The following is a 17,207-nucleotide window of genomic DNA, read 5'->3' on the forward strand; positions in this document are numbered from 1 at the left end:
GTGTGTGTGTGTGTGTGTGTGTGTGTGTGTGTGTAATATTTTCCCCCTTTGTTTCCTTTTATAAGCTAAAAACTGAAGAAAATGGAAGATGATTATAAGGCCAATACATAAAGAATGAAAAAATACTGAGAAACTCTTGGTTTACAAAAAAGAAAATATATCAGGAAAAAGACATCAAAGCAAACATCTTCAAAACTCTACTCGTGGAGAAGGAAATAGAGTGAAAAGAGAAGGTTACTTCTGCCTGCAGCGTTGCCTAAAGCCAAGAAAGAATATCACAATCTGTTTTGAGATTTTTATTTTTGAAGATTAAAAAGACAAAATACATGCTATTAGATTTTAGGAAAAAATACCTCTTTAATTTTCTTTTAATTTCTGGCATCATACATTTATTTTCTTTTCATTGCATTAATGATTATTTTTCAGAATAAACCATTTTTAATGCTGAAGATGGAGAATGAAGAAAAATTGGTAACTGATGTTACTCAACTGACATAATACTTGCAGATTATTTGGGGTTATGATGATAATAGTAGGCTAGAACAATTTTCACATAATGCAAATAATCTGTATATTTGTGAGGTACATATCTTAATGAAATTATGGGAACCTAAAATGCACAATGATTTTGTCTGACATTTGAAAACTTATATTTATCCCATTGTTGACTACATGATAACTAAGTGTATAATTATTGCTTATATTGGAACAGATTTCCTTCAAGTTTTCCTTTCTCATCACCAATATCTATACTTAGCATTTTTAAATACATAAATTAAATTTGTACCAAGAATTCATAACAACCTTTTCAAATGAAATTCATGTTAATCTTATCTTGGACTGCTATGAAATGAAAAATTGAAAAAATTCTAGCAATTTTATTTCTGGCAAACTGAAGAAACTTAATATTCTGTTCAAGAGTGAATGGCCTTTATATGATGAGATTTTATTAAAATGAGTTCAAAGAAAGGTAAAGTTTGACCCTAAGAAAACTTGCCAGAATTACATAGAGGAACACATATCTCTCTGATATTTTACAGGCTCAAAACTTCAATAAAACAAGAGATATTGCTATTTAAAATTTATATCCATAGGGAAACTCCAGATATTGCAAAATTGAAGAAAAGTTGTTTGGTATTATGCAGTTTTCAAAAGCTGATGTATTTCAGATAATTATCAGATTTCTTGATGTAGTAACCGTCAATAAACTCATAATATTACATGCACAAAGTCAGCCTAACCATATTCATATTAAGTCTATAAAGTAAATTAAAAGTTCCAAAATTCTGAGTACTTGCTAAATCCTATGTGGTATGGTAAACACATTATAAGATAATCACTTAATCATCACAAGAAACCTACTAAGAAAGTAATGTAATTATTTTTCCCCAGGAAAGTAAAGCTGAGATAGGTCATAATTTACCTAAAATTTCAAAAATACTAAATGATGGGCCTAGAATTTAAATCCACATCTATTTGGGCCCACATTCTTATCTATTATACCTTACACTCATTGATTTATTCTCTGTCATCCATTCTTCTATTACGATGAACTCGAAGAAATATTCATTGAGCAGCCATATGTTTCAGGCTTACTTCTAGGTGACAGAACAGTGAACACAGCAGAAAATTCCCTGCTTTCCCTGTGAAGAATGTTAGAAAGTGCTTAAGGAGAAAAATAAGTAGGAATGGAGGAGACAAGTTATCAGGTTGGGGCATTTGTAAATTTTAGAGCATTTGCAAGGGAAGGTGCAGTAAAGAGGATATATTTGAGCAAAGCTCCAAGATGGTGATGGAAGTGTTTAAAAGAAAAAAAAATAACAAAATAAAGCTAATATGTCTAAGAGATTTTAAATGGAGTTGGAAGGTCATTCTGGAGGTTACTCTTATGTCGGTCTCAACCAGATATCACAAATTGCTGAAGTATGCAAAGCCTCAAGCAATAATGTTCCTCAAAACCCTAAGGAGAACTGGACACCATAAATAAACCACAGGATAAAGAACTCAGTTAACTATCTAAACTGAAGGACAATTAGAGTACCCCAAATATACACTGAACACAATCAACTTGCCTAAACTTCTTTTCCTTTAAAAACCCTTGCCTGGAAATGCCAAGACAAGACACAATTGATTTGGGTTGCTACCTGAATCTGTGCTCCCTGAATTGCAATTCTGACTCCAGATAAACACCTTTAGTACCTTGCAGCTTAACTTGTTTTTTCTATGTTGACAGAAGGAGCCATATGATTATCTTGGAGGAGAGCATTCCAGGGAAAAGGCTGTGAGACAGGAGCACGCCTGGTGTGTTCAAAGAACAGCGAAGAAGACGGTGTGGCTAGAGCAGAAGAAGGAGGTGAGCAATAAGACATGTATTCAGAGAGATAGCGAGGAGTCAATCATGTGGGTCCCGGTGATTCATGGTGAGGAATTTGATATTTTAGTGACAATGATTTGAGGAGCCTTGGACAGTTCTGAGCAGAGGAGTAACATGACCTTGCTTACATTTACTGGGATCACTGCAGTTGCTGTGTAGAAAAGAAAGTGAAGGGGAACAAGAACAAAAGCAGGGAGACAAAACAGTATTATCTGTGTGTGTGTGCGTGTGTGTGTGTAAAATCCACATTACAAAGGAAAGGGAAATACGGGTGATGTGTTAGTACAAGAACAGAATTAAAACAAATTGCAGTCCTTACTAAAACATATCACATCCTTTGTTAAAAATTAGAGGCACTTAATCAAAAGTTCCTAGTAGTTGTTTCCAAATCTCAATGAAATGATTTAAAGAGTATAAAAATTTAGGATGATTTACATTAAGTAGAGCAGTTGAGAATCTATCATAATAGCAAATAGGAGAAAGAATAGCTATTTGGACAAGGGTGATAGATGTAACAAAAACAGGAGAGATTTTTTAAATGCTTAAGATATAAAAATAAACAGAATAATGTGATGGGTTACATATGAAACACCAAGGAGGGAGCAGCAAGTATCAAAGATGGACTTGACTCCTAGGTTTCTGGTTTGTGAAATATAAATGAAAGCCAAAGAGAGAAAGCTGGTACCTCACACTATCCATTCCCTAAAATATGAGCACAGGAAGATAGTAAATATGCTTCTAGACATAGTTAGATAGTGATGTTTTTAAGACATCTAAAAGGAAATGCCAAGTCACCAGATCTTCACTCATAGGAAGGATATTGAATGGTTACACACATTTATGACTGATTTGGCTATAGGTAGTAAAGCCATAGATGTGGATGAGATTATCTGGGGAGAGATATAGAGCAAGAGAGCCTGTTTCAAGAAGGTATTCCAATATTTACTGCTGTGGAAGAGATAGGACTAGACTGGAGACATACATAGGGGATGAACTTGTAACTGCATTCTCTGAGAAAGCAGTGTATCATCCAAGGAAGCCTAGACTATCCTGGCAGGATCACAGAAACATTGCCTATTTTAGAGCAAATGTGCCTGGAGGCACAGGTAGACCACAGACCTTATAGTGAGCACAACAATTGGAACTAGTCTCCCTGCTGAGCATCAGAGCATTCAAAAGCTGCTGAATTGGGTAGAACCCAGATTATGTGACAGACAAAGTGATTGGGGTTTTCCCTGATGTACCAGAAAGGAGAATGTGTTCAATTATGCCTTATATTTGGCAAGAAAGACAGGTCAATCATAAAGCTAAATGCAGAAACTTTGCTCCCAGGGCAACCACCTCATCAACACAGAGAATAAGCTATGCAGAAATGAAGTTCCTCTGCTGGAACAGCTCTTGCAATTACAGTCACTCTGTTAAATTGCTGTACAGGAAATGTAAATTTATATCAACAAGCTCTCCAGCTTAAGACCTGAGAACAGTTCTAAAGCAACAACTAGGTAAATGGTGAGGGATTTCAACAAGAATACACCATCACTGTTTATGAATACATTCAAGATGGGTTGTATATAACGTGAAAAGAAATAAAGTAGAGTTACTATGGCTGAGAGATTTAAAATGGATTCAGGAGGTGATTCTGGAGGTTCTCTTAAGCAAATTTCAGCCAAATATCTCAAACTGCCAAAGTATGCATAACCACAAGCAACAATATTTCTCAAAACCCTAAGGACATCAGGACACCAAAAACAAAACGAGATAAGGAGCTCAGTAAACTAACTTGAACATTTGGGGTACCCTGAATATCCACCAATTACAAAAAACTACAGAGGGGAGTGGTCTGGAGAAAGGCCTGTCAGATTCAAACATCTGGGAAAGGGAGGTCTGTCTCCTAGGAAACACAGGGACAAACAAACCCCTATAAATAGGGGAACTCCAAAACAACCAACAAACAAAAACCCAGGACAAGATGGAGACCAAGAAAGAAAGGGAAAACCCCGTACACTGCATTTGCCTTGGGCATACTTTCTTGAGAGGAAGGCTGAGACCCAAGAAAATCTGTCTTGTCACCAGCTGGATACAAAATCAACAAAAAGCACAACTCAGGGAGTAAATCCCAGAATTGATATTGTAAAACATTAAAATGTACAGTGTGCAACAAAAGAGTACAAGGCAAGCAAAAAAAAAAAAAAAATGGGAAATGATGGCCCATCCAACAGAAGAGGATAAAAATCCAGAAAACAACAACAAAGAAGATGAGAATGTAGACATACTGAACAAAGTCTTTAAAAAATGATCTTAAAAATCCTCAAGGAGATGAAGGAATATACAAAGAATTGCAGGATATCAGGAAAACAATGAATGAACAATACGAGAGTCTAAGTAAAGGGTTAGAAATTTTAAAAAGGAAATAAACAGAACAACTGGAGTTGAAGACCACAATAACTGGAACGAAAAATGCCCAGGAGGTTTTCAAGAGCAGATTGGAGATGGCAGAAGAATCAGTGAACTTGAAGGCAAGAAACTTGAAATGAATCAGGCTAAGGAGCGCAAAGAAGAAAGAATTATTAAAAGAGAAAATATCTTAAGAAACCTCACAGACTCTATAAAGCCCCCCAATATATGCATTATGGGAGTCCCAAAGGGAGAAGAAAGAAAGATGCAGAAGGAATAGTCAAAGAAATAATGACATAGAACTTCCCAAACTTAGCAAAAGACATGAATATACACATCCAAGAAGCCCAGAGAATACCAAATCTGATAAATGTGAAGAAAAGTGCACCCCATCATACACTGATCACATTATTGAATGCAAAGGACAAGTACAGAGTTCTGAAAACTGCAAGAGAAAAGCAACATGTTATATACAAAGGAACCCAAATTAGATTGAATACCATTTTCTCATCAGAAACCATGGAGGCCAGAAAGCTGTGGGTTGAAATACTTGTTACTGGAAAAAAAAAAAATTAGGAAATATCTTCAGGCCCATGAAAATGAAAATGCAACATGGCAAGACTTATGCGGTGCTGGAAAGGCAGAGCTGGGAGTGAAATTTATAGCTCTAAATGCTTACATTAGAAAAGAAGATAAACATGAAGTCAGAGACCTAACTTCAAAACTGAAAGAACTAGAAAAAGAATAACAAATTAAACCCAAAGCAAGAAGAAGGAAGGAAATAACAAAGATTAGATTGGAGATAAATGAAATAGAAAACAAGGGCAACAACAAAACAATAGAAGGAATCAACAAAACCAAAAGTTTGTTCTTTCAAAAGATCAATACAATCAACAAATGTTTAGCTGCACTGACAAATAAAAAAGAGAAGATACAAGGAATAGACACTTTAAATGAATGGGGGACATTACCACCAACCCCATTGAAATAAAAAGGACTTTGGAAGTTACTATGAAAAACTATATGCCAATAAATTAGATAACTTGGATGAAATGGAAAAATTCTTAGGAACACACAAATTGCCTACATTGACACAGGAAGAAATAAAATACCTCAACAAACCAATTATTAGTAAGAAGATTGAATCAGTAATCAAAACTTCCCAACAGACTGTTCTGCAACTAGGCATCAGCACCAAAAACATCGGGTCCTGGTGCTTTCTCCAGCAATGACTGACTGGAGATATGGAGATAGGGATGATTAGAAGCCTGAATAAAACAGTGTCTAGGACCCTGAGAAGCCTGGTGGGTGCTAGACAGAGCAGCAGGTTGACACATAGGTTTCCCTTTAATCCTTCTAGCTTTCCCACGGTTCACAAACTGTGGTTCTGCTCTGGGCACCGTCTTTGTCTGGGGTATATCTGGATACTCAGCCAGAGGTGGCTGCATTCACATAATTTTTGTGAGAAAACATAAGCAAGTACAGTAATGCCATTTTACAGAGTGGAACCAGATTTTCAGAAAAGGTTGCATTCAATTGGCCAGATGTGGACATTACAGACCAGTGATTTTGAATGCCTTAGGCAGGAATCCCGGCATGACAACTGGACATCGTCACTTAGTTGGAGGGAGAGCAACTATGGATACTGGATCTTCAGAGAGCTAAAGAGGAGAGTGCCCAAAAATTCCTATCTAAGTCTAAACAAAAAATTACAGAAATTAGGAAGTGAATGTTCAGGCAATAGAGAAGATTAAAGCATTAGAATCCATCAGTAAGAAGGATCAGATAGTGACATTACAGACAAAGAGTTACAAATCATGGTCCTAAATATGGTCAAAAAACAAAAGGAAAACACAGACAAAGAAATAAAATAAGTAAGGAAAATGATAGGAGAACACAAAGAGAATAGCAATAGAGAGATAGAAATTATGAAAGGATCCAAACAGCTGAATCACAGTAACAGAACTAAAAAATTTCCTACAGGGGTTCAGTAGCAGATTGGAGCTGCAAAAGAAAGAACTAGGGAACTTGAAGATAAAACAATTGAAATTATCCAGTCTGAGGAGTAGAAAAAAGGAAAGAATGGAGAAAAGTGAACAGAGCGTGAGGAACTTGTGGGACACCGTCAAGTGTACCAATAAATGCATCATGGGAGTCCCAGGAGAAGAACGAATATTCAAAGAATATTTCCCAAATTTAACCCAAGATGTGAATATACACATAAGAGATGCTCAGCAAACTCCAAATAGGATAAACCCATTGTACTGGTTTGTATATATTATGTCCCCTAGAAAAAGCCATGTTCTTTGATGCAATCTTGTGGGGGCAGACATATTAGTAGGGATTAAGTTGGAATGTTTAGATTAGGTTGTTTCCATGGAAATGTGCCCCACCTAACTGTGGGTGAAGACTCTAATTGAATAGTTTCCATGGAAGTGTGGCCCCACCCATTCAGCGTGGGCCTTGATTAGTTCACTAGAGCACTATATAAGCTCAGACGGAAGCAGCAATCTTGCTACAGCCAAGAGGGACAGTTTGAAGAATGCACAGGAGCTGAGACAGGAACTGCAGTTTACAGAGACATTTTGGAGATGGCCTTTGAAAGCAGACTTTTGCTCTGGAGAAGCTAAGATAGGATAAATGCCCTAGGAGACACTGAGAGTGACATTTTGGAAAGAAGCTGAAGCCTAGAGAGAAATGTCCTGGGAGAAAGCCAGAACTTGGAGCAGGTGCCAGCCACGTGCCTTCCCAGCTAACAGAGGTTTTCTAGAGGCCATTGGCCATCCTCCAGTGAAGGTACCCGATTGTTAATGTGTTACCCTGGACACTTTATGGCCTTGGGACAGTGACTGTGTAACCAAATAAATGCCCATTTATAAAATCCAATCCATTTCTGGTGTTTTGCATTCTGGCAGCATTAGCAAACTAGAACACCCATATAAATAGACCTACACTATACCATGTTATACTCAAACTGTTTAATGCAAAAGTTAAAGAGAGAATTCTGAAAGCCACAAGTGAGAAGCAAGGTGTCACTTATAAGGGAGCGTCAATAAGATTGTGTTGATTTCTTATCAGGAAACCATGGAGGCAGGAAGGCAGTGGGAAGACAAAGTGTTGAAAGCAAAAATTGCCAACCAAGAATTCTGTGTAAGGCAAAACTGTGTTTCAATAAATGAGGGAGGAATTAAGACATTCTCAGATAAACAGAACTATTGTATTTTTTATTTGTAACTCCACTTTTTACTTCCTACAGAATATAAAAGACATATGCATAAAGTACAATGATAAATCAATGGTTTTGTACTCATAATGTATAAATATGTAATTTGTTACAAGAACTACATGAAGGTAGGGGTTGGAGGGGTATAGGAACATAGTTTTATGTATGCTATTGATGTTGTTAAGTTGGTATCAAAGCAAATGATATTATTATAGATTTGGGATATTAAATTTAAGCCTCTTGGTAACCACAAAGAAAATATCAGAGACTATGCAAACTTATAGAGGCAGAAAGTAGAGTACCGACTACCAGGAGTGGGGGGCAGGGGCTATGGGGTATTAATGCAAAATGAGTGAAGGGTTTCCATTTGGGGTGAAGGGAAACTTGAAGTAATGGAAGGTGGTAAGGGTATTGCAGCAACATGATTAATCTCACTGAATGGTATGCTTGGGAGGGTTGGGATAGGAAGATTTATGTTGTGTATATGTTTCCACAACTAAAAATAAAAAGAAAGAAATAAAACCTCCCAACAAAGAAAATTCCAGGACCATGTGGCTTCACAGGGAATTCTACCAAACATTCCAAGAAGATTTAACTCCAATCTACTCTAACTCTTCCAAAACATTGAAGAGGAAGGAATATTCCCTAACTCATTCTATGAGGCCAACAAGAACCTCATACTGAAGCCAGATAAAGATACCACTAGAAAGCAAAAGACCATAACCTCTTATGAATATAGATGAAAAAAATTCTCAACAAAATACTAGCCAGCCAAATCCAACAGCTTATTAAAACAATCATACACCTTGATCTGGTGGGATTTATCCCTGGTATGCAAGTTTGGTCCAGCATAAGAAAATCAACTAATTTAATATACCAGTCTAACAGATTGAAGGAATAAAATCACACAATCATCTCAACTGATGCATAAAAGCATTTGACATACTCCAGCACCTTTCCTTCATAAAACACTTAGAGCACTAGGAGTAGAAGGGAACTTCCTCAACAAGTTAAAGGGCATATATGAAAAGCCCACAGAAAACATCCTACTAACTAGTGAAAGACTGAAATCTTTCCGTCTAAGTCAGGAACAAGACAAGGATGCCCACTGTCACCACAATTATTCATCATTATACTGGAAGTTCTTGCCAGAGCAATTAGGCAAGAAAAAGAAATACAGCCATCCAAATTGAAAAGGAGGGAGTAACACTTTCCCTATCTGCAGATGATCCTATATATGGAAAATCCTGAAAAATCCACAACAGAGGAACTACAGGTAGTAAATGCATTCAGTAAAATGACATGGTACAAGATCAACACTGAAAAATCAGTAGTGTTTCTATATACAAGCAATGAACAATTGGAATAAAAAATTATGAAAAAATATTCCATTTACAATAGCAACTAAAATAATCAAATATCTAGGAATGAATCTAACCAAGGATGTAAAGGATTTTTACACAGAAAACTACAAAACATTACTAAAAGAAATTAAGAAAGTCGTAAGTAAATGGAGGGCAATTGCATGTGCATAGATTGGAAAACTAAATATAGTTAAGATGTCAATCCTACCCAAAGGAGTTCAATGCAATCCCAATCAAAATTCTAACAACATTTTTTTGCATAAATGTAAAAACCAAACATCAAACTTATATGGAACGGTTAGGGGCCCTGGATTAAAAAAAATGAATGGAAAATATGAATGAAATTGGAGGATCAACACTTCCTGATCTTAAAACTAATTACAAAGCCAAAATAATCTACAGAGTTTGGGACTGGCACAAAGTCAGACATATAGACTGTCTCAGCATTCAACCTTCATATTTATGGTCAACTGATTTTTGACAAGTGGGCAAAGATCACAGAATTGGAAAGAATAGTCTCTTCAATAAATTATGCAGTGAAAACCGGATCTTTGTTTGCAAAAGAAGGAAGGAGGACCCCTACCTAACACCACATACAAACATCAACTCAAAATAGATGAACGACTGAAATGTAAGAGCTAAGAGCTAAAACTAACAAACTCATAGAAGAAAACATAAGGAAGCATCTTCAGGACCTTGAGTTATTCAATGGTTTCCTATACTTTACATCCAAAGCACAATCAACAAAAGAATAAATAGATTAATGGGATCTCATCAAAATTAAATACTTTTTTGCCTCAAAGGACTTCATCATGAAAGCAAGCAACAACCTATACAATTGGAGAAAATATTTGGGAACCACATACCCAATTAAGGTTTAATTCCCAGAATATATAAAGAAATCCTACAACTTAACAACAAAAAGACAAAAACCCGATTCAAAAAAATGGCAAAATACTTGAAGAGACATCTCTCCAAAGAAGATACACAAATGGCCAGAAAGCAGATACAAAGATGCTCAAAATCATTAGCCATCATGGAAATGCAAACCAAACCACAGTGTGATACCAATTAAAACCTATTAGAATAGCAGATATTAAAACAAAATGGAAAATAAAAGTGTTAGAGAGGATGCAGAAAAATAGGAGCACTCATTCATGGCTGGTGGCAATGTAAAATGGAGCAGCCCCTATGGAAGACAGTTTGGTTGTTCTTCAGAAAGCTAAGTATACAACTACCATATGACCAGGCAATCCCACTACAACCAGGTCTATGCCCCAAAGAATTGAAACTAGGGACTCGAGCAGATATTTGTACACCAATGTTCATGGCAGTATTATTCACAGCTTCCAAAAGATGGGAGCAATCCAAGTGGCCATCAACCAATGAATGGATAAAGTGTGTTATATACATACAATGGAATATTATTCAGCCATATAAAGGAATGAAGTTCTGATACATGCGACAACATGGAAGAAGCTTGAAGACATGTTGAGTGAAATGAGAAACACACAAAAGGAAAAATATTGTATGATTTCACTGATTTGAAACAATTAGAATAAGCAAACTCAAAGAGTCAAAATCTAGAATACAGGTTACCAGAGGATGAGATAGGGGTCAAAATCTAGAATACAGGTTACCAGAGGATGAGATAAGGATAGGGATAGAGAAGTTCAGGCTTGAAATGTACAGGGTTCCTATTTGAAATGATTAAACTGTTTTGGTAATGGATGGTGGTGATGGTAGCACAGCATTGTGAACACAATTAAACATACTGAAATATATATCTGAATATGATTAAAAGGAAAATGTTAAATTGTATAAAAGGTGACAGAATTAAAAGGAAACGTGGAACTACACTACACAAACAGTGAACCCTAAGTTAAACCAAGGACTTTAATTAATAGTATAATTATAAAAATGTGCTATCATCAATTGTAACAAGTGTTTCATTCCAATGCAAGGTATTGGTGATAGGATGGTGTATGGGAATCCTGTATTTTATGCCTTTGTTCCATAAACCCACAACTTCTCTAATAGAGAAAAAAAAATTCAAAACTAGGATGTATATCTGAGGAATTTTATTTTTAAAAAGTACAGAGTATATGTAACTATATGAAACAAAGGCTATATAAAGTATAATGAGATAATAAATGTGAGATAAAACACATCCATTTTTACAAAATCTATAAAAGGAATAAACTCAACATTGAAAGACAAACCTCATAGATTAGTTACAACAAATTCATATACTATTATCTACCAGAGGCACACTTAGAACAAAGTGACTGAGAATTATTAAATATATAATAATAGAAAATGTATGCCACATAAATGCAACAAAAGGAAATTAGCTCACTCCATTAGAGTCAGAATAAAATTAAAATTAAAGGCATAGTGCATTAAAAGGTACAGTCATTTGATTTTTATAGAGGGCATAATCTACAATTTAGATATAATATTATAAGCCTTTACAAGCTGAATAAATAATGGACAGAAGAAGAGCAAATATGCAAACAAATAATCTTAAAAATACAAGAAGTTAACATAAACTCCATGGTAGTAGAAGACTTTTCCACACTTCTGCTCCCCTCTGGTGTTTCAAGGATAAATAAGTTAATAACTAAGCAAAAAAACAAGAAATCACAGAACCTGTGAGTTTACTTTATTTTGTTTTGTTTTATTCAAACAAAAATAATTTAACTTCTATACCAAATTCTAAATCCTGTAAAAGAGAATATAACTGCCATTAAAGTATCTTTGACCCATTTACAGAAATAATCCATTTTAGACTACTAAACTGAATCATTTCAAACAGCAGAAAATGCACAAGCCTTTTAAACAATTTGTGCTAACATAAAAATTATTACATACATCAACAGAAATCACCTGAAAATATTTTAACTCTTTTAAATGCTATTTCTGACAAACAAAAACACAAAATTGCACACAATGTCAAAATTTCTGGGAAAATACAAAGGTATAGTCATACAAAAATGCTCTGTAAAAGTTTTCATCCTTTAATTAGGAAGAATACATACTTTATGGTTAAGTGAACAATTCAATATTTAGGAAAATAAAAACAAATATGTTTATTAAACATATGCATTCATATATCCACACCCAAGAAGGACAAATATCTCTTCAGACTGTAGAGAGTGAAATGAGAAAATGGAAGAAGCATCTCCTTTCTCACATCCCTCTTTCATGCAGAACATTTTCATGTTAGTCTCTTTTACATGCTAGGTTTTGCCATAGGGTTTCATTTGAACCGAGACTTTGGTGGCTAAAAAGTGTTTGAAAAGAGTGTTATAGAGCAATGTTACCTGTAAATGTTGATGTAAACATTTTAAATAAATGCTAATGAAATAAAAAAATAAAATAACAATACATGAATTATACATTATGGTAATCATATTACAATGGCTTAGCACTGGTAAAATAAAGCAAAAAAATTGTCTTCATGAACATGAAAATGAATTTTTAAAAAATTAATCATCTTCTATTGGTTAAAAAAGAGTTAGGTAAATTAGACTGCAAGAAAGCTTTAAATCAGTAATAAGACAAAACTTTTCTACCACTGCTATTATTTAAAATAGTTCTGGGAGCTTTAGCTAATACAACAGGAGGAGAATAAGAAGCAATCAGCATAACTTTTGGAAAAGGGGAAGTAAAATCATTATTCTTTGCAGATTTTAAAATTATCTCTTAAGAAAATCAAAGAATATCAACTATAAAATTAAGGAACTAGCATAGGACTTCAGTAAATGGATAGTCATAAAATAGATTTTAAAAAATTAATAGCTATAGCTACCCTACAAAAAAGCCATAAATAGTTTTAAAACCCTCTTAGGAAAATATGGATCATACACATAAGTATTAAAATTCCTGAGAATATGTTCAAAAATAAGCATTAGAACCTATAAAAAAAGCACAAAATTTTACTGGGGGCAATAAAATAATTCTTAAATAAACCTCAGAATGTTCATGGTTCTTCTTGGGGAGGCTAAATATAATACAGATGTCAATTCTCTTCAAATTAGGCTACTAATGAAATACATTTCCAATCTGGTCCTTTACTTTTGAACCTTATAATATAAAATTAAATTTCATATATATATAATATTCCAATTACCTTTTGAAAGAAAATATTAAATTTTGTTAGCAAAATCCTTGACTACTTAAAAACACGTGTTTTTTTTTGGTTACCTCCTCCCACAATACAGACAATACAAAGGATACCTATAAAGTATATGTGAAACCTATGAACTTGAGGAGTGGGGAGGACTTTTCAAGTGAAAAAACAAAAAGGAACTGTAAGGAAAGATTACATAAAAGTTTAAATTGCTGACATCTACAAAAAACTGTAAAAAGGAAATTAAAGGCAAATGACAATATGGGAAATATTTTCCACATTTAAAGGAAATGACTAGACTAATAGGGAAGGAAAAGGGAAAAATTAGGTCATACACACACATGCACACACACACACATAAATGCCTAACTGGCATTAAGAACTTGTTCATTTTTGCTTGAATTATCAGAGAAGACAGATTCTTTTCCATTGGCTGGCAACACTAAGAGAATATGTTTATGGAACTGCAACCTCTATTTCTGCTCTGTGAGAGAGCCTTTTTGAAGACTGACCCCACAAAGAGACATACAGAGCAGAGAAATGGAGAAAAAGTCCCTGGACATACCTGTGCCCAAAGCCACACCAAAGGACTTTGTAGTTAAGTGAGGAAATACATTATCTTTTGAATATTAAAAGAAAGTTTATTTTCCCTAGAAATCAAATACATCCAGATTTTAAAGATGGTGATGATAATGATTAACGAAGTTTGGGATGAAAAGGGCAAACAGGTAATTAGATATTATGTAATTACCTACCTAATTACCTAATTAAACAAAGTAAATTATTGATTGTTTTTGGTGGGCATTTGGCACTATTTACTAAGAGCCTCCAAAAAGTTCGAATTCTTTGATCAAGTAACTCTTGTGCCTTGAAACGTATCTTAGGCAAATAATCAATTTAATATATGGATCTTAAAAACAGAATTATTTATTTATAATACAAATTAAAGGAAACTATGTGTTTATTTATAGGGATTGCTTTAATACATTATGGTAAATTCCTTTGATGAAAATAAAGTGTTTAGATAAATATTTAATAAAATGTGAAAATTTCCCTGATATCCTTTTAATCTAAAAGTATATCCATTCCACTTAGATCCTATTTAGTAAAACAAGAACTACATACATAAAAAAAATGAGGAAAACAACACAAATGTGTATGTCTGTCTCAAATAATAATAGTTATATCCATGAGGTGAAAATGTGAGTGATTTAATGTTTTCCCACATACTGGTATATATTTACCAAATTTACTTCCATAAATATCTACAAGTTTAAAAAGGAAGACAAGATTATCATTTTAAACATAGACCTAAAAGTTAGTTAAATATATTTCTGAGTCAGTCGGAATAGCTTGAATATTTCTTAATTTATTAAAAGAAAAGCAGTGAAAAAGAGAAAATATGCAAAAAAAAACCTGGGAATCCTGACCTCCAGTAAGACTGGAGGAAGAAAATCAAAATGATATCTTTAAGTATATATCAAATTTATTTGCATATGTTTCAAATATTTTCATGTTTCCCTATTTCATGAAATTGAATTTCCTATCATATCTCTAATGACCACTGTTAAATCACTTGTAAACTTTTAATAGCAGTTATTATGTGACATTAATAATAGAAAACTAGAGTTGTGTTTCATTTGCCCATTACAGAGTTCACAAAATAATAACTGATTAGTTGCCTATTATGAAGTTTCCAGGCACAAACATTTTGTCTCTTAAGGATCACCCAGTGTCATAAATACAATGTAGCTAATGTTTCACAAAAAACAAAAATCCAAGATCACCTCAGTACACTTTCAGAGTTAGATGAAAACAAACACTGGATAACAATAAAAGTCTGAAACCTTGAACATGATTAAAGTTGAGGTCAATATTAGAAATCAAAATTAAGAATGCTATTGTTTAATATAAAAACAATTCTTAGAGATTCAAAGATTGCTATTAATCTTAAGAGTATCTATAGATTTGCAAGTGCAGAAATACATCTGATAAAGACAAAAGTCCTTCCATTCTTTTATTGATTAAGTAACCTTTTCTTACTATACCCTTTCACTATTTTCTAGCTGCACCAATTCAAAGCAACTTTTCTAGCTCTTGAATGTAGTCTAAGGAAGGAGGATCTGTGTAGATGACTGAGATAATGAGAATGATGCTGTCACAACAGTAGTTAAACAATCTGGTTGCTAGAAGACAGTAAATTTACTCTAGCTTTGTGAGCCTCCACACACCAAATTGACTAGGAGATATGTGTAGAATATCTTAAATGCAATGTGGAATTGAAAGCTGTGTTTCTGAGAATACACATAGCATTATAGGCATACTGATTGTCGCCCCATGGGAACTGGGTATCTTTCCACAGTACTCAATGAGCATTAAGCAATTTAACAAATTTAATTAAACAGAATATGCTCCATGATGAAGCAGCAAAATAAATCTCTCCACACTGAAGGTCATAAATTCAAATGCCTAGCTTCACCAGGAAGTAAGATAAACGAGTAAAAGAAACAAGCGAGAATGGCGGTGAACAGGGATACACAGGCTTTTTCCAGAAGGGCAGCTGCCACTACGCTTTGGCCCATTGTTGCCTTGAGTGGGTGGACCCCCACTTTTTTTTTTAAGGAGAAGCCAGAAATCTGGCTATTTTTAAGTTATTAAAACAGTGTGTACAATTTAATTAAAACAGCCAAGTGCACAATATTTCGTTTGAGAATTGTTAGTTTTAATCTCACTTTACCCATATAAATATCAGTAAAACCATGGGTATTTTTGGTTCAGTAACAAAGCTGTAGAACTTGGGAGGTAGGCTCCGAAAATCTCCAGGACACAGAATTAATGTTGAAAGATACCACAGGTAATAGCACCAGCAATAAATATGTCAACAGGATGAAGAACAAGTAGAGGTTCCAGGAAAAGGTGCTAAAGTAAATATGAGAGTCATGCTGAGGTCTCATCTTAATTGAATCAAACCACAGACATGCTGTGATTATACACACTCTAGGGTGGGAAGGAAAATGGAAAGAGCCAACTTTATAACATCTTATGGTAATAGTCTGCATCAAGTGTATCTTTACCTTAGGATTGTGGGAAGAAAGCTTCATAAAATTTTGCATGTATAAGAGTCTGAGGCAAGGCTCAAAATTAAAATCCCATTGTATCCTTTTACTGGAGAAAAATCAGAAAGAAAGCTATAGAGCTAAAGTAAAGGTACCCTAATGACCTAAAGGGGACCATATATTTGTGCTACTATATTCTAGCTGTTTTACCTATACTACTTTGTTGAATCATAGCAACAACCAATACAGTAACTATTATTATTCATTCTTTTTATATAAAGAAACTGATGCTCAGGGAGCGTAAGTTACCAAAGGACACACAGCTAGTAAGGAAGTAGATTTCAAAATGAAATGCAATTACATCTAACTCCTTTCAATACAATGCTCTGCTTCCAAACAAAACCACTTCCCTAGCCAAGTATGGAGGAAAGTAGAGATAAACATTAAATCCTATTGTTATTTGCTCTCAACTGTCAATCATCTTGTCTGTCTTATTTGTGAATATGAACATGAGGTTGCTGGAAAGGGCCATTCAGGAAATTTAGAAAAAGTCCCTTCAGCTCTCATAGTACTTGGAAAACTCTGGCTTTTCTTTTCCTTTTTGAATATTTTTTTGAATTTTGAATCATTAATAATTAATGATAATCCCATTAAAAATCAA

General features: G+C 34.3%; 1 pseudogene; it reads left to right on the top strand.

Moving 5' to 3' along the window:
- Positions 1–450: 450 nt before the first annotated feature.
- The window catches only part of LOC119540560, a 46,868-nt pseudogene continuing 30,111 nt past the window's right edge, over positions 451–17,207 (top strand).

This window comes from Choloepus didactylus, chromosome 7 (assembly GCF_015220235.1).
Source record: "Choloepus didactylus isolate mChoDid1 chromosome 7, mChoDid1.pri, whole genome shotgun sequence".
NCBI lineage: Eukaryota > Metazoa > Chordata > Mammalia > Pilosa > Megalonychidae > Choloepus > Choloepus didactylus.